The sequence below is a fragment of the Chenopodium album genome, chromosome 2 (genome assembly GCF_948465745.1).
Source record: "Chenopodium album chromosome 2, dcCheAlbu1.1, whole genome shotgun sequence".
NCBI classification, from domain to species: Eukaryota; Viridiplantae; Streptophyta; class Magnoliopsida; order Caryophyllales; family Amaranthaceae; genus Chenopodium; species Chenopodium album.
Window position 1 is genome coordinate 17,215,002 of NC_137835.1, and position 19,495 is coordinate 17,234,496.

A 19,495-nucleotide genomic window follows, 5' to 3' on the forward strand; every position below is an offset into this window, starting at 1 on the left:
AATTCTAAAAAGCTTAAATAATTTCAAAAGATTAAAATAGCAAAAAATGAATAAAAGTGTACAAAAGGGCAAGTGTTCAAATGTCTTTGACATAAACATGTCTTTGATATGAACACGTCTCAGATTACGTCTCTTATCGAGTGCTCGGTACCGTGCCTGATAAACATGAATGCCAAGTGAGTGATAGACCGCATGATCGGGATTGCCCACACTTATTAAAATGAAATAAATGCTAAAGCAAAAGAAAGAGCTAAAAAAAAGAGTAGAAACTCAAGCATAAAAATATAAAGATTCAAAAGCGAAGTTGCACACCTTGGGGGCTTATCTAGGGTCTTGAGCCTTTATCCCTTTCTTCTATAAACTTTAGCCTAACCACGTTACAACCCTTAAAAAGACCTTTTGAGGTATACACATACTTGTGCGAGGTTCGGCTAGAGCTACGTTCGGCCTGATTCCTAACGGATACGTAGGCAACCTCACATTGAGGTGCGGCCGTAATAAAAATGCATTCATATTCACATTCACACACTCACACCATGATCATATCAAGGGATCTCCTATGCTCATCCCTATTCAATTAGAGCTAGACTTGGGGGCTTGATCTTTACATCATTAGCTTACCTAGCCTAAGAGTCACCATCATTTGACTCTTTTCAATATATTTTCCCACACACTTAGCCTTTGCGGCCTAACCTTAGTGTCACTTTCACACACATCACACATACATGACCAAATATACTTCCCTTAAGAACCCTTTGTCATGGAATCTTAACACAACGCTGAAGCATGCCTTGTCATATCAACATCACTCCTCAATCACAATCGTCATAGCATCACGAAGTATGAAGTACTTAGCCTCCGTGCCTAAGTTACCGAATACTTTCATCATTGAGTCAATAGTTGAGATAGCCTAGGATGGGTTAATCCTTGCACCTTAAGAGATAGTATCAAATGACATTTGACTAAGCTCATTCAACATGCACCTTCAAAACTTCGATTCTTTTTCGCGTCTTTCTTTTTCGGGAGAAAGTCGGTACCCTCCACAAAAATGACGGAAAATTTTTGCTTTTTGCATTTTCGAGTCGCACGATCACATTACAATGCACACATGGGTCATGAGTCACACGTGTCATTTCACTTCAAGTCGAGTCAACCTCGAGTTAGTCAATCACATCGAGTCAAGTTTATACCTTGAGTCGTGTCAAGTTATTGAGTCATGCAACATTAAACCTTAAGTCAACCCTAAAATAATTAAAGAAATTGGCAAAGTTCTATAGTCAAAATAAATACAGGTGCAGCAGAATAGGGAAGACCCTATTACAACGTTCTGCGACAGAGTCAATTCTTGGCGCCAGAGATATTTCAGCAGCGATAGAGCTCGAAGCCTCTCAAAAAGGTGATTCCGACCTCATACAGCAATTTCGGGTTCCTTGGTACGCCAATTAGCCCCTATAAGCAATTTGACATGATTAAGTAGCCAGTTTGATTACAATCATAATAAGTGGTCGACCTGATGAAAGATCGTCTCACTTAGCATAAAGTGCCTAAGAATAGACTCATCACGAAAACACCGACATACTGGTTTTAGCGGAAGCAAAGTTCAGGCGAGCTTTAGAGATTGACAAACGTTGGTCTTCGGAAATCATTCTTCAGAATATTATCGCAACAAACTTCAAGTACCGAAGCTCTATTGTCCAGAGACGCGTGGGCATATTATTCAAGCTCTTTTGTTCAGAGACGCGTGGACATTCCTTTCAAAGACTCTTTGCTCCAGAGACGCGTGGACATTCCTTTCAAAAACTCTTTTGCTCCAGAGACGCGTGGGCATATCATTCAAAAGCTCTTTTGTTCAGAGACGCGTGGACATATCATTAAAGATCTCCTATTATTAAGCTCTTTTCCTCAGAGACGCGTGGGCATCCTATTATCAAGCTCTTCGTTCAGAGACGCGTGGACACATCATTCAGAAGAACATATCAAAAAGAAACTCTTTGTTCAGAGACGAGTGAACATCGACACAGCAAGGTGGAGTTCCCTAGATTGTGGAGAGTTGTCACAAACAACTGAGGATTGTTTCAAGAGAAGCAATCTTCGATATTTTTCCCTTAGACGTGGAAAATTATCATAGCGGAGGAGGATTGTTTCAGGCGAAGCAATCTTCTAATTTGGAAGCAGTTACGGGCGTAGCGGTTTTCAAGCGGGATGACATTCTCTAGCTTGTAGGACGTCATCAAAACAACAGTGAAGCGGAAATAATCGGTTACTTTCAGAGACGTGTGCTCGACGGTGTAAGATACACGTTTCTTAACTCTTTTATCTGTTTAACTAACGCTAGTTTGCAGGTATCGGCGTTACAAGAGTGGTTTAGGATCGCTGTAGACACCCATTTGTGTCTCCCCAAAACCAAACCCGGTGATGAGTACCTTTCGCGTTGAATCATAATCGAATGAAGCGAAAGTGTGGAAAGTTTAGTGTTACGGATAGTTTTAATTTCTTTTCTCTTCTCTCTGTTTTTTGAAAACTTATTTTAAGAAAACAGCCAATCCAGTTTGTTTGGTCCATGATACGGGTCCAATAGTAGTGTAGTTGGATGGGGTTTGACAAGAGCTTTCCAACGATATATTATAAGCCCAATTCCGATGAATATTGAGGAAGTTATGGCCAATTTACCAAACTGGGCCCGTTTTGAGCCTTATGTGCGGCCCAATGATTTAGGGGAGGGCCTAATATGATTTGTCATTCCTAATGCAATTAGGAATGGTTTTAGTTTTCTAGAATCTTCTAGAAGGTTCTTTTCATTCCTAATTCAATTAGCATTGATAAATTGACTTTTGTTGACTTTTCAGAGTTTTAATTAAAATAAAAAAAGCATTTTCGAGGAAAAGATACGATTTTATCCACCAGTACGGCAAACTTATCTGATTTTTGAAAACGCGTTGAAAATAGGCCTGGCGCCTGACTCCAGGCATTGGCGCCTGGAACCAGGCCTAGCGCTTGGCGCCAATTAGCCAGGGTTGGCGCCAGCTCTGTTTTGCGTGCGCCAACTTCGTTTTGCGTGCACTAAGTGCTCTGTTTTGATATTTTATCTTTTTGTCTGATTTCTCTATAAATAACATATTAAAAACTTCGTTTTCATTCACGAATTCTCATCAACAATCAGTTTTAGTTAATATTCACCTACAATCAGTTTTCATTGAATCAATTCTCTCTCATTCTCTAATTCTCTTCTTTAATCATTCATCTCTTTCTCTCTCTTTTTCTAACCTTGCTTTTCTCAAATACAAAATTCCGCATTCATTAGATCTAGAAACACCTAGTTATATTCGAAGTTGCCTTCGCCCTAGACGTGAAAGGTTTAATTTCTGAGGGTTTGGTCCCAAATCTCTCTGCCAATTATTTAATTTAATTGTTTTGTTTATTATTTTCCTTGAAGTTACTAACGTGTGTATTTTGTTATTAGAAAGAGGTACGAGGCATCAAAGTAAGTACATTAATGGTTTTTAATTGATATTATGATGTAGATATCATGTTTATATTGTTATTAAATTATGATATTCCTAGTATCATGTCTAGGGTAATTTTAATATATTAAATATGATTGTTACGATGCCTTTTATGTTCTTCCTAATATTTATGATTGTTAGTATCATGTTAGGGTTAAAGATTTTATTTTTATTGCGTAGTGACATGCTAGGATTTGTTATTAATCTTGTTAGTATCATGCCTAGGATCTTGCTATTATTATTATTTTGCTTTAACATGAATATTATTATAATTATTATTAATTATGATTGCTATGATTATGATTTTTATAATATTTATTATAATGGTTATTGTGATGATCATTATTATTAATTTATATTATGATTAATATGATTGTTTCAATTTATTACGATGATTATAATGATTTTAATTTATGATGATTATTATAATTATTCTTATTCATGATTATTGTTATGATTTTTATTATCATGATATTTATTTATTTATTATTATTATGTTGCTTGCTTATTTATTTTTATTGCTTGATCACGCCTTTTATGCATGTTTAAAGGGAATTTGGTACTTGTGTAATCACGCTTAATAAGATATTAATAATCTTGTTAGGGTTAATTTGATTATAATTTCAAGTGATCGCCAATAATAGATTTGTTTGTGCATTAAATTCAACCAACATAGATAAGCAGGTTTAGGGTTAATCCTATTGATTGCATGTTAATTAGAAAGCGCACATGAATACGATCAGAACAAAGTAGAGGCCTATTATTAGGGCAGGTTCAATCTCTTTTAGGTTGGATTTGTACCTTCATCCCCGAACCCTTATTTGGTTCTAGACCTTATGGAGTTGACGATATCTTGGATTGTTAAGGGGTGTAACCTTCACCCTGTGAACGGTTTACAAGTTCCTAAAACTTGTTGGCGACTCTTTTGCTCTATCTTCTTCCCTTTTGGACGCCACCGTACTTTAGTGTATGATCACAGTGGGGTTCGAGCTAGGGGTTTAAAGCTTGAAATTATTCCCTTTAGTTTTCGGCGACTCCACTGGGGAGGATTTCTATTTTAATTCCTGAATTTGTTTCGGCAATGATTTAGAATGAGTGGATGAGACTCGAAACGTTCTAAGTATTTCATGTGCGTAATTTTGATTAACATTATTGTCATATGCATAAAAAAGATCTCATTTGAAAGACCATCCGTAATGAGTTAAAAACATAGGATTTTACACGTAGGAAATTTGAGAAATATCTTTCACAACTAGGACCGAAATAACACCGCGCGAAACTGGAAAATTTTATCGAGCACAGAAAGCTGCTGAAGCATGTGGGAAGTAGCGTCAGGGGCCAGAGCTTGGCGCCAGCATTTTAGTCGTAGCGCCAGACGCCAGTATTGGCGCCAGGAGCTACAATTAAAAGTTGGCGCCAGTCTCTGATTGCTGGCGCCAATTTCCCCCAATACCGAGCCAGAAATATGCGTTCTAATTTCGACCGGTTTTTCGTATTGTTTACTCGATCCTACTTCCTGATTGATTTTTTCTCACTTTTCTGAAACCCATATGTGTTCTACATATGGACATAACCCTCTGGGAATTCATGCTCCATCTACCTGATTGAACGCTCTGTGCAACAAAGGGTACATCTGAGATGTTGAATTCACCAAACCATGGAAGCGAGTTTTTTTCTAAAACTCGCGGTGTCCCATCCACTCGCGCCAACCCTTCATGGTTAGGCTTCCGCGCGATGCATCTGGACAATTAACCATGGACCCTCTATTGACTAAACCATATCCCGAACTTTAGAGAACTAGAGCCATGGTTAGGTTGCAAACTCATTGCATCATATTGTGCCTACTTGACTAATTGTTCATTATTTGTTGTGCATACTCTATGTGATTTTTACTAACCGTTTGTTTGACTTGTGTTAAGACTAAATAAACTGATTAATGACTAAAGGACTTTGTTTAATTATTTAATTAATTAATTTGAGCTAATAAATAAATATAAAATCGAGTCATAGTTCCTTTAAGTCAACCCGGATTTTTTTTCCCGTATACTGCACAAACGTCAACTTGTTTTGGTCATATCCGGAGTTATAGGAAGAACTAAGAGTCTTACAACCTATGGATCTATAGCCCCGAGTTTTTTCTTTAATTTGGCGTTGGTTTCATCTAAATCAGAGTCACAGATAAAAAGTTATGACTAAAATACCACAGTCTGTCCAGTTTAATGCATATACATGAGGTCTTAACTTAGTCTTTAATTGAGTCTAGTCACATAGTCTAGCCACATGGTCGTGACACGAGTCTTAACGCACCATCTACACCCACTAGTCTTAGCACACACTTTGAGTACACATCACCATGACCATGTGTTAGGTTCATGCATGAGTCGGTTTTTTTCCGTCATTTGAGTTGGGGGGTACATTCTATTCCTAATTCTTCATATCCCTCCACCTCCATCATCATTTTTCTTCACATTCTTCCATCATTCTTCACTTCCTCCATCCATTGCATGTTGAATAAAGTTTGAATCAAATAATTAACAATAAATATCCCCAAATTCCTTTTCCACAGTACTTGGTCGAGGAGAGAAGGGCGATTAATCAAGGACAACCTCTTTATTCAAGTTTCACTTTTCGATAAACCGATTCGTCAAAAGAGGAAGGCTAAAAGGATAATGGCAAGTCAAGAAGAAGTCAATGAACTTAGGAACCAACTGGTTACCATGACTGAGACACTGAAGCTACTCACACTCAAGATCAATGATCCCGTGAAGCAACAACAAATGGACCTCATGCAAGAGAGTCTAAGCAAGCTATCTACTGACTATAAATTTCAGGGCATGAGTTCACAAGGGGTCTCGCTGGACAAGAACTTCTTCCACATAAGTTCAACGCCACTGACATCCCTAAATTCAAGGCAACAGATAACCCTTACTTCCATCTAAGAGCTTTCGAAACTATAATGAACATTAAGGGTATCGATAAGAAGGTTTTCCCCTCTCTGTTCCCACTATCTCTTGAAACCGTTTGCCAACAATGGTTCTTCTCCCTTGACAAGGAGAAAACTTCTACCTGGGAATCGATAGTAAATGCTTTCGTTGATAGGTACAAGTGCAATATCCAAGTTGAAACCGACCATAGACAACTTGAGATGCTAAGACAAAAAGAGAATGAAGGCTTTACTTCTTTCTTTAATAAATGGAGGGAAACTTCTGCCAAGATGATTGAGGTCCCCACCGAAAAGGAGTCTGTGAGGATGTTTATCAAGAATCTCCAAGAAAAGTATTCAAAGCACTTAAAATATCAACACAACTTGAATACTTTCAAGGCTGTTTATGACATCGGAATCGAAATCAAAGATGACCTCGCAAAGCAAAAAGCTACTAACAATAGTAACCACGGTGGCTGGAAAGGAAAGAAGAGCGACAATCCTTCTTCTTCCGAAAACGCCCACTCTAGTAACAATGTTAGTACCTTTGATCTCAGTGAAGTTTTAGCCATGGACAATCAAGGATCTAAAAGGAAACCCAGGCGAGAGTTCACACCCATTGGAATGACCTACGATGCTGCTTTCGATCGTCTCTATGATCGAGGATTAATCAAACCTATTGGCCCTACCGAGGATCCAACACCAGAAAATCGATCTTCAAGATGGAATCCAAACTCCTATTGCAAGTACCATCGAGGGCGCGGTCATAATACTGATGAATGCTACAGGTTTCAAAACCTCATTCAAGATCTCATAGAGGCAAATAAGATCTCATTGCCTCTAGCTAGCGAGAAGACTGGATGATGTCGGAACAAACAACACAAGACAGGGGCGAGCTTCAACGACAAGATTCCATGACTTCTTTTTCTATTTCTTTTTCAATTTTCCCTTTCCCCAATAAGTCTAGCATAGGCACCTTTCTTTTCCCTTAGATTATTTTTGTAGATTCTTTATATATTTTCCTTTAATAAAAATGAGCATTCATTTCCTTATATGATCATTTCATTAATATTGCATTAAAAAAAATAAAAAATAAAAAAAATCCATGTCGAATTAAGCAAAAGGTATACCAATGATTTGAGGCACCCCTTGTAGCCACATCATATCTCCTTTCACCCTTTTATTTACAATCCTTTCTTCATAAACCACTTTGAGCCTCGTCTAACGATAGACCCTTCATTTTTTTAACCTACATCTACCTAACCTTGGGATGGGATGGTGTGTAACTTATGCAATTCTAAAGAAGGCTTGAGCAAATTCAAAAAATTAAAATAGAAAAAATAAGCAAAAGCAAAAATAAATAAAAGTGTACAAAGGGGCAAGTGTTCCAATGTCTTTGATATGAAAATATCTTCGATAAGAACACGTCTCAGATTGCGTCTCTTATCGAGTGCTCGATACCGTGCCTGAGAAACATGAATGCCAAGTGAGTGATAGACCGCATGATCGGGATTTTCCACACTTATTAAAATAAAATAACTGCTAAAGCAAAGAGAGCTAAAAAAGAATAGAAACTCAAGCATAAATATAAAGATTCAAAAGCAAAGTTGCACACCTTGGGGGCTTATCTAGGGTCTTGAGCCTTTATCCCCTTCTTCTTCAAACCTTTAGCCTAACCACGTTACAACCCTTAAAAGACCTTTTTTGAGGTATACACACTTGTGCGAGGTTCGGCTAGAGCTACGTTCGGTCTGATTCCTAACGGATATGTAGGCAACCTCACATCGAGGTGAGGCCGTAATAAACATTCATATTCAAATTCACATTCACACACTTACACCATGATCATATCAAGGGATGTCCTATGCTCATCCCTATTCACTTAGAGCTAGACTTGGGGCTTGATCCCTACATCATTAGCTTACCTAGCCTAAGAATCACCACCATTTGACTCTTTTCAATATAATATTCTTTCCACACACTTAGCTCTTGCGGCCTAACTTTAGTGTCACTTTCACACACCGCACAGATACATGACCAAATATACTTCCCTTAGGAACCCTTTGTCATGAAATCATAACGTTGAAGTATGCCTTGTCATATCAACATCACTCATCAATCATAATTGTCTTTGCATCGAAGTATGAAGTGCTTAGCCTCCGTGCCTAAGTTACCCAAATACTTTCATCATGGAGTCAACCATTGAGATAGCCTAGGATGGATTAATCCTTGCACCTTGAGAGATAGTATCAAATGACATTTGACTAAACTCATTCAACATGTTCAAACTTTCGATTCTTTTTTCGCGTCTTTCTTTTTCGGGAGAAAGTCGGTACCCTCCATAAAAATGACGGAAAATTTTTGCTTTTTTGCATTTTCGAGTCGCATAATCAACATTATGCACACACGGGTCATGAGTCACACGTGTCTTTTTTACTTTGAGTCGAGTCAACCTCGAGTCAGTCAATCAGCGAGTCAAGTTTATACCTTGAGTCGTGTCAAGTCGATGAGTCAAGCAATATTAAACCTTAGGTCAACCCTAAGATAATTTTAAGCCTTAGGTCAACCCTAAGATGGCTAAAGAGATTGGCAAAGTTCTATAGTAAAAAATAAATACATGTGCATCAGAATAGGGAAGACCCTATCACAGCGTTTGGCGACAGAGTCAATTCTTGGCGCTAGAGATATCTCAGCAACGACAGAGATCGAAGCCTCTTAGAAAGGTAATTTCGACCTCATACAGCAATTTCGGGTTCCTTGGTACGCCAGTTAGCCCCTATAAGCAATTTGACATGATTAAGTAGTCAGTTTGATTACAATTGCAATAAGTGGTCGACCTGATGAAAGATCGTCTCACTTAGCTTAAAGCGCCTAATCACGGAAACACCGACATACTGGTTTTAGCAGAAACAAAGTTCAGGCGAGCTTTAGAGATCGACAAACGTTGGTCTTCGGAAATTTTCTTCAGAATATTATCGCAACAAACACTCAAGTACCAAAGCTCTATTGTTCAGAGACACGTGACCATCTCTATCAAAGCTCTTTGCTCTAGAGACGCGTGAGCATATCAATCAAGCTCGATTGTTCAGAGACGCGTGGACATTTCCTACAAGCTTTATTGTTCAGAGACGCGTGGACAATCCTTTTCATCAAAGCTCTTTGCTCCAGAGACGCGTGGACATATCATCAAAGATCTCCTATTTTCAAGCTCTTTCGCTCAGAGACGCGTGGGCATCCTATTATCAAGCTCTTTTGTTCAGAGACGCGTGGACACATCATTTAGAAGTTCATATTACAAAAGAATATAATAAAGAAGCTCTTTGTTCAGAGACGCGTGAACATATAAAAAAGAAGCTCTTTGTTCAGAGACGCGTGAACATATAAAAAAGAAGCTCTTTGTTCAGAGATGAGTGAACATCGAAACAGCAAGGTGGCGTTCCCTAGATTGTGGAGAGTTGTCACAAACAACTGAGGATTGTTTCAAGAGAAATAATCTTCGATAGTATTCCCTTGGATGTGGAATATTATCAAAGCGGAGGAGGATCGTTTCAGGCAAAGCAATCTTCTAATTTGGAAGCAGTTACGGGCGTAGCGGTTTTCAAGCGGGATGGCATTCTCTGGCTTGCAGGAGGTCATCAAAACAACAGAAGCGACAACAATCGGTTACTTTCTGAGACGTGTGCTCGACGGTGCAAGATACACGTTTCTTAACTCTTTTATCTGTTTAACTAACACTAGTTTGCAGGTATCGGCGTTACAAGAGTGATTTTGGATCGCAGAACGTTCTAAATCATTCTCCGTCCCTATCGATACTTTGACTTTTGTTTTCGAAACTTGCGTTTCTCCAAACTCAGTCAAAAAGGGGGCTTCTGTAGACACCCATTTGTGTCTCCCCAAAACCAAACCCGGTGATGAGAACCTTTTGCGTCAAATCATAATCGAATGAAGCGAAAGTGTGGAAAGTTTAGTGTTGCGGATAGTTTTAATTTCTTTTGTCTTCTCTCTGTTTTTGAAAACTTATTTTAAGAAAACAGCCAATCCAGTTTGGTTAGTCCATGATATGGGTCCAATAGTAGTGTAGTTGGATGGGGTTTAACAAGAGCTTTCCAACGATATATTATAAGCCCAATTCCGATGAATATTGAGGAAGTTATGGCCAATTTACCAAACTGGGCCCGTTTTGAGCCTTATGTGCGGCCCAATGATCTAGGGGAGGGCCTAATATGATTTGTCATTCATAATGCAATTAGGAATGGTTTTAGTTTTCTAGAATCTTCTAGAAGGTTCTTTTCATTCCTAATTCAATTAGCATTGATAAATTGACTTTTGTTAACTTTTCAGAGTTTTAATTAAAATCAAAAAAGCATTTTCGAGGAAAAGATACGATTTTATCCTCCAGTATGGCAAACTTATCTGATTTTCGAAAACGCGTTGAAAACAGGTCTGGCGCCTAACTCCAGGCATTGGCGCCTGGAACCAGGCCTGGCGCCAATTAGCCAGGGTTGGCGCCAGCTCTGTTTTGCGTGCGCCAACTTCGTTTTGCGTGCGCTAAGTGCTCTGTTTTGATATTTTATCTTTTTGGCTTATTTCTCTATAAATAACATATTAAAAACTCCGTTTTCATTCACGAATTCTCATCAACAATCAATTTTAATTAATATTCACCTACAATCAGTTTTCATTGAATCAATTCTCTCTCATTCTCTAATTCTCTTCTTTAATCATTCATCTCTTTCTCTCTCTTTTTCTAACCTTGCTTTTCTCAAATACAAAATTCCGCATTCATTAGATCTAGAAACACCTAGCAATATTCGAAGTTGCCTTCGCCCTAGACGTGAAAGGTTTAATTTCTGAGGGTTTGGTCCCAAATCTCTCTGCCAATTATTTAATTTAATTGTTTTGTTATCTAGGGTCTTGAGCCTTTATCCCCTTCTTCTTTAAACCTTTAGCTTAACTACGTTACAACCCTTAAAAAGACCATTTTGAGGTATACACACTTGTGCGAGGTTTGGCTAGAGCTACGTTCGGCCTGATTCCTAACGGATACGTAGGCAACCTCACATCGAGGTGCGGCCGTAATAAACATGCATTCATATTCACATTCACACACTTGCACCATGATCATATCAAGGGATCTCCTATGCTCATCCCTATTCATTTAAAGCTATACTTGGGGGCTTGATCCCTACATCATTAGCTTACCTAGCCTAAGAGTCACCACCATTTGACTCTTTTCAATAATATATTTTTCCACACACTTAGCTCTTGTGGCCTAGCTTTAGTGTCACTATCACACACATCACGCATACATGACCAAATATATTTCCTTTAGGAACCCTTTGTCATGAAATCTTAACGCTGAAGCATGCTTCGTCAAAATCACTCATAATTGTCATTGCATCACGAAGCATGAAGTGCTTAGCCTCCGTGCCTAAGTTACCCAAATACTTTCATCATGGAGTCAACAGTTGAGATAGCCTAGGATGAATTAATCCTTGAACCTTGAGAGATAGTATCAAACAACATTTGACTAAGCTCATTCAACATGCATCTTTAAACTTTTGATTTTCTTTTCCACGTCTTTCTTTTTCGAGAGAAAGTCGGTACCCTCCACAAAATTGACGGAAATTTTTTGCTTTTTTGCATTTTTCGAGTCGCACGATCACATTACAATGCACACACGAGTCATGTACACATTGAGTCATGTCATGTCATATCACTTTGATTTGAGTCTAACACATGTGTCATTACACTTTGAGTCGTGTCAACCTTGAGTCAGTCAATCATATCGAGTCAAGTTTATACCTTGAGTCGTGTCAAGCCGATGAGTCAAGCAACATTAAGCCTTAGGTCAACCCTAAAATAATTAAAAAGATTGGCAAAGTTCTATAGTCAAAAATAAATACAGGTGCAGCAGAATAGGGAAGACCCTACTCTAGAGATATCTCAGCAACGACAGAGCTCGAAGCCTCCCAGAAAGGTGATTTCGACCTCATGCAGCAATTTTGGGTTCCTTGGTACGCCAGTTAGCCCCTATAAGCAATTTGACATGATTAAGTAGTCGGTTTGATTACAATTGCAATAAGTGATCGACCTGACGAAAGATCGTCTCACTTAGCTTAAGCGCCTAAAACACTGGCTCATTACAACCGGTTCAAAAGCAAGCACTTAAACGACAATATTTCCAAATTAAACGACAAAGCTTTCCAAAAATTGGATTGTCATCCCCAACTGACAATATTTCCAAAAATGGATTGTCGTGCATCTTCTTCAAACGACAATTTTTCCAAGATTGGATTGTCATCTCTAGCAAGGTTTCCAAGCGTGGATTGTCGTGATCCTTCTTTTATTGGCAAGTTTTTCCAAGTTCGGATTGTCATACATTTATCGGCTCGTTGGCAAGTTTTCCGAGATTGGATTGTCATACGCCCAGTTCCCTATAGCAAAATTTCCCAAAGGATTGTCGTAGGTCTCTACTCATCATAAATTTCGGCAAAAGTTCCTCAACGTGGATTGTCTTCAGAAAGTGGCAAATTTTCCCGAAGTGGATTGTCGATCGACTCTTTTTTGCAAATGTTCCAAGACGTGGATCGTCAATAGTGGCAATATTTTCCCAAAAGGATTGCCGCATAGCGTTGGCAAATTTCCAAGGTGGATTGCTTTCAAGAGTTATATTCCAAGATGTGGATTGTCGATCGTAGCAAAGTTCTTATGAAAGATTGTTACAAAGCATTGGCAACTTTTCCAAAAATTGGATTTTGGCAAATTTTCCGAGATACAGATTGTCCCTTCATCGTGACAACATTTCCAAGGATGGATTGTTACGTGGCATTGACAACTTTCCCTAAATCGGATTGTCATACATCATGCAAGAGTTGTGTTGGCAACTATTCCCAAAGAAAAGAGGATTGTCATCACAGCAAAAGCACCGACATACTGGTTCACAAGCAGCAAAGCGCCGACGTACTGGCATAGCAAACATTAAGAAGCAGTGATCTTTTCAAAGACTATCACAGCGGAAATTAGAGTAATATAAAAAAGAAGCTCTTTGTTCAGAGACGAGTGAACATCGAAACAGCAAGGTGGCGTTCCCTGGATTATGGAGAGTTGTCACAAACAACTGAAGATTGTTTCAAGAGAAGCAATCTTCGATAGTATTCCCTTGGACGCGGAATATTATCAATGCGGATGAGGATTGTTTCGAGAGAAATAATCTTTGATAATGTTCCCTAGGATGTGGAATATTATCATTGCGGAAGAGGATAGTTTCAGGCGAAGCAATCATCTAATTTGGAAGCAGTTACAGGCGTAGCGGTTTTCAAGCGGGATGGCATTCTCTAGCTTGCAGGAGGTCATCAAAACAAATCGGTTACTTTCAGAGACGTGTGCTCGACGGTGCAAGATACGCGTTTCTTAACTCTTCTATCTGTTTAACTAATGCTAGTTTTGCAGGTATCGGTGTTATAAGAGTGATTTAGGATCGCAGAACGTTCTGAATCATTCTCCGTCCCTATCGATACTTTGACTTTCGTTTTCGAAACTTGCGTTTCTCCAAACTCAGTCAAAGTGGGGGCTTCTGTAGACACCCATTTGTGTCTCCCCAAAACCAAACCCAGTGATGAGTACCTTTCACGTCGAATCATAATCGAATGAAACGAAAGTGTGGAAAGGTCTAGTGTTGCGGAAAGTTTTTATTTCTTTTATTTTCTCCCTGTTTTGGAAAACTTTATTTTAAGAAAACAGCCGATCCAGTTTGGTTGGTCCATGATATGGGTCCAATAGTGGTGTAATTGGATGGGGCTTGCAAAGACCTTTCCAGCGATATATTATAAGCCCAATTCCGATGAATATTGAGGAAGTTATGGCCAATTTACTAAACTAGGCCCGGTTTGAGCTTTATGTACGGCCCAATGATCTAGGGGAGGGCCTAATATGATTTATCATTCCTAATGCAATTAGGAATGGTTTTAGTCTTCTAGAATATTCTAGAAGGTTCTTTTCATTCCTAATTCAATTAGGACTCTATTTAGAGTTTTAATCAAGATCAAATAGCATTTTCAAAGAAATTATATTATTTTATCTTCAGGTACGGTAAACTTATCAGATTTTCGAAAACGCGTTGGAATTAAGACTGGCGTTCAACCCCAGGCCTTGGCGCCTGGAACCAGGCTTGGCGCCAGGCGCTAGCCATTGGCGCCTGGCGCTAGCCACTGGTGCCTAGCGCCAGCTAGCCAGGGTTGGCGCCAATGCTGTTTTGCGATCTTCAGACTCTGTTTTGTTAAATTATCTTTTTTGGCTGATTTTCTCTATAAATATCGTATCAAAAACTCCGTTTTCATTCACCACAAATTACCAATTACCATTCATCAATTAATTAACTAATTCTCTTCATTCATTCATCATCTACATCTATTATTCATCAACTCTCATCTATTCATTCATCTCTCTCTTCAATTCATCCATCTCTCTCATCAATTCTCAATAAACATTAATTCTTTAGCATTCAATTCTAAAATTTGGTTTTCATACAAAATTCCGCATTCGCAAGATCTAGAATCACCTAGCCATATTCGAAGTTGCCTTCGCCCTAGACGTGAAAGGTTTTAATTTCTGAGGGTTTGGTCCCAAATCTCTATTTCAATTATTTAATTTAATTGCTTTGATTATTATTTTCCTTGAAGTTACTAACGTGTGTATTTTGTTATTAGAAAGAGGTACGAAGCATCAAAGTAAGTGCTTTAATGGTTTTAATTGATATTATGATGTAGAAATCATGTTTATATTGTTATTATGATATTCCTAGTATCATGTCTAGGGTAATTTTAATATTAAATATGATTGTTGTGATGCTTCCTATGCTCTTCCTAATATTTATGATTGCTAGTATCATGTTAGGGCTAAAGCTTTGATTTTTATTGCTTAGTGACATGCTAGGGTTTGTTATTAATCTTGTTAGTATCATGCCTAGGATCTTGCTATTTTTATTATGCTTTAATATTAACATGAACATGATTATGATTATAATTGTTATAATTTATGGTTATTATTATTTTTATGATGATATTATTTTATTTATAATTATTATTCATGATGTTTATTATTGATTATGTTGCTTGATTATATTTATTGTTATTGCTTGATCACACCTTTGATGCATGTTTAAAGGGAATTGGTGCTTGTAATCATGCTTAATAAGATAATTAATAATCTTATTTAGGGTTAATATGATTATAAATTCAAGTGATCGCCAATAATAGTTTATTTGTGCATTATATTCAACCAACATAGATAAACAGGTTTAGGGTTAATCCTATTGATTGCATGTTAATTAAAAAGCGCACATGAATACGATCAGAATAAAGTAGAGGCCTATTATTAGGGCAGGTTCAATCTCTTTTAGGTTGCATTTGTACCTTCATCCCCGAACCCTTATTTGGTTCATGACCTTATGGAGTTGACGAGCTCTTGGATCGTTAAGGGGTGTAACCTTCACCTCGTGAACGGTTTACAAGTTCCTAAAAAAACTTGTTGGCGACTCTTTTGCTCTATCTTCTTCCCTTTTGGACGCCACCGTACTTTAGTGTATGATCACAGTGGGGTTCGAGCTAGTGGGATTTTTAAAGGCTTGAAATTATTCCCTACACTTATCCATCAAAAGATTCAAACTAGCTAAGGCCTTATCTCGAGAATCAACATTAAAAAATCTAATAAAAAAACATTCCCCTCTTCAACAAAATTTCCTTATCTATATTCGATTTTCCCCAAATTCTCAAGTAATAGCCTTCAAAAGTCTTAATGTGAGGACTAGCAACAATAGTAAAAGCCATAACCCCCAATTTTCAATAATCCAGTTCATCAATAATATCCTCCATTGCCAATTTTAAGCTAGGTTTAGCAGAATTAACATGCTACGAATCCCTAATAGAAGTATTTGGAACAATTTCAGAATCAATCGAAATGATTATAGGAAGATTCAAAGGTACCTGCAATCGAGAAGTTGATCCTCTATTTTCCGAACCCGCAAACCCAGATTCCTTAGCTTTGCAATGATTCATCCACTCCGATAATTTTGATTTATCCCTAGATTTGGTGATCAATTCCTCCAAAGATTGTCCAGGAGAAAGAATACAACAATCCAAATCGTCCTCAAGGTCGAACTATAATGGCGGAATTTGACCCACATTCCTGTGAGTTTTCTTTTTCTATCCTCTAGCATACTCTAGTAGAGCCTCTGAGTTATTCGAGACTTTAGAGTTCTTCATTGCAGTCACCTCCTTTTCCTTCAAGCTCTGCTTCCCTTTCTTCTTTCTCTCCATAACAGAGAAAGCTAGAGAGAGAGAATTCTAGAGAAAGAGTTTTTTTTATGTTTGATTGGAATAATGTTGTTCCTGTAATTGAAGATTCAAAGGATTTATCAAGCTTTACCTTTGATGAATTGATGGGTTCTTTGTTAACTCTTGAAAGTAGAATGAAGAAAAATACTGCTAATGTATAGGAAAAGGCATTTCAAGTGAAGGGAGAGTCTTCCTTTAAAGGGAAAAGTGAAAATTCGAGAAACCATGGCATATGTAGACGTGGTTTCCGTGGAGTGAGGCCGAGGTCAAGAAGGCTATCATGGCAATGATAGAGGCAGAGGCCATTTTAATAACTCTCGTCAACACGAGACTCAAATCCAATGTCACTATTGTAAGAAACAGAGACACAAAGAGTTTGATTGTCGGACCAAATAGAAAAATGAGCAACCTTGAGCTATTTTCTCTAAGAAGGTAGAAAATGAGAGTAGGTTATTTATAGTCCATTCTCACATCTCTCCAAGTAACCATGATGTGTGCTTTATGGACAATGGATATTCAAACCATATGTCTACGGCATGGTCGTTGTTTAAAGAGATCAATGAGTAAAAAAATAGGAGGTGTTTGTCTAGGAGACCATAAAAAAATGTAAGTGGCAGGAAGAGGTGTCATCGCCATCAAAACTATGCAAGGTGATGTAAAACTTCTGTATGTGATGTGTAATTTGTGCCTAATTTAGATCATAATATGTTGAGTATTGGTCAATTGATGAGTAATGTGTATAAGATTGTGTTTGATGATGTTATTTTGTACCGTGTTTGATAAGAAGTCAAGCCATAGTATTGATAAGAAGTAAGGCATAGTATAGCAAATGTTCATATGACTCGATATCATATGTTAGCGCTTGATGTTTTAAATGAGGCAATGTTATTAGCATTGCATTATTGATTGTTAAATTTAACAAATGAATTTGAGTTATGGCATTTGTGCTATGGAAATTTGAATGGTCGTAGTTTGAAATTTTGGATTCAGAAAGAAATGGTATTAGTCTTACAAAAAAAAGGTGAGATCATTTTTTATGAAGTTTGTGTTTATAGGAAGCTTAGTAGTAGAGCCTTTTTTCCTACTGAAAAGGCATGGAGAGCATCCAAATGTCTTGAACTTATGCATGCTGATTTGTGTGGGCCTATGAAAACCGAGTCACTAGGTAGAATGAAGTTGATATTTTTTTGTTGTTCACTAATGATTATACATGCATGAGTTAGGTATATTTCTTAAAATTCAAATCTGAGGCATTTGGGAATTTTGAGAAATTCAAGGCATATTATTGGTGGAAAACCAAAGTGGCAGACATAGAATTGTTCTTTGAACTAACAGAAGGGTTAAGTTTGTGTTTGATCAGTTTAATGCCTTATGTGATGAGCATAGAATTCAAATAGATGTTACAGCACCATACACACTTGAACAAAATGGATTGCAGATCGAGCGAAAGAATCGAATGGTGGTAGAAATGGCTAAGAGTATGTTGAAAGTAAAAGGGCTTCCAAATAAATTTTAGAGAGAATTTATATCTACAGTAGTGTATCTCCTTAATATATCACCAAGAAGGGCGTTTTCAACCGAACACCATTTGAAGCACGGAGAGGTAAGAAACCTAGGGTAAGCCACTTATTACTTATTGGTTATGTAAGCTATGCTTTGGTTAATAACCGTTCAAAACTTGATGATAAGTTTGATAAATGCATCTATCTTATTGGTTATTGTTCTCAATCCAAAGAATATCACTTATATAACATTGTAAGTGGCATAGTGATCATACACAAAAATGTGGTGTTTAATGAGGAAGCTCGTTTCAAGTGAAATGTCAACAAGGATGGCATAGATCAGTATGTTCATGTAGATGGTGAAGATGATGAAACATTAAAATCAGAGTCAGCTACAAATTCAACCACCTCCTCACCTGCAAGCACTCCACTATCAACTCTAAGTAGCAACACCAACAAGTCACCTAGTTATCCTGGTAGCAGTGTCAGCCGTGACACCCCAGTAAGAAGAAGTAGATCCCGAGGAGAGTTTTATAGTTCTTGTAGTCAAGCTCTGTTGGTCACTAACACTACTTTACTTGAGGAAGCTGAAGAACAACTTGAATGGTAGATTTTTATGAGAGAATAAATGGCAGCTATTAAGTAGAACAACACGTGGGAGTTCGTTGGTTGATGCTTCAGAAGACAAAAATGCGATAAGGTCGAAATGGGTGTTCCGAATAAAATATAATGTTGATGGAAATATTCAAAAGCACAAGGCTAGGCTCGTGGCAAAAGGATACTTCCAATAGCAGACATTTTCTCCCGTTGCTCGATTAGAGATGGTGAGAATAATGCTAGCATTGGCTCCTCAACTCAAATTACTAGTGTATCAACTCGATGTGAAGTCTGCGTTTTTTACCAGTTATTTAGAAGAAGTGGTGTATGCAGCCCAAGAAGAAGGCTTTGTCATAAATGGTTCTGAAGACAAAGTATACATATTGAGGAAAACTCTTTACGAGTTGCAGTAGGCACCACGATCATGGTACAATAATAGAATTGATTTATACTTTTGGAACAACGGATTCACAAGAAAAGAAAATGAGCCCACTTTATACTTCAATCGTGAAGGTAATGGTAATTTTTTACAAGTTTGCCTTTACGTAGATGATATAATTTTTATGGGTTCATTCGAGTATTTAGTTGTTGAGTTTAACTCTATTATGATGAAGATTTTTAGATGATTGATTTGGG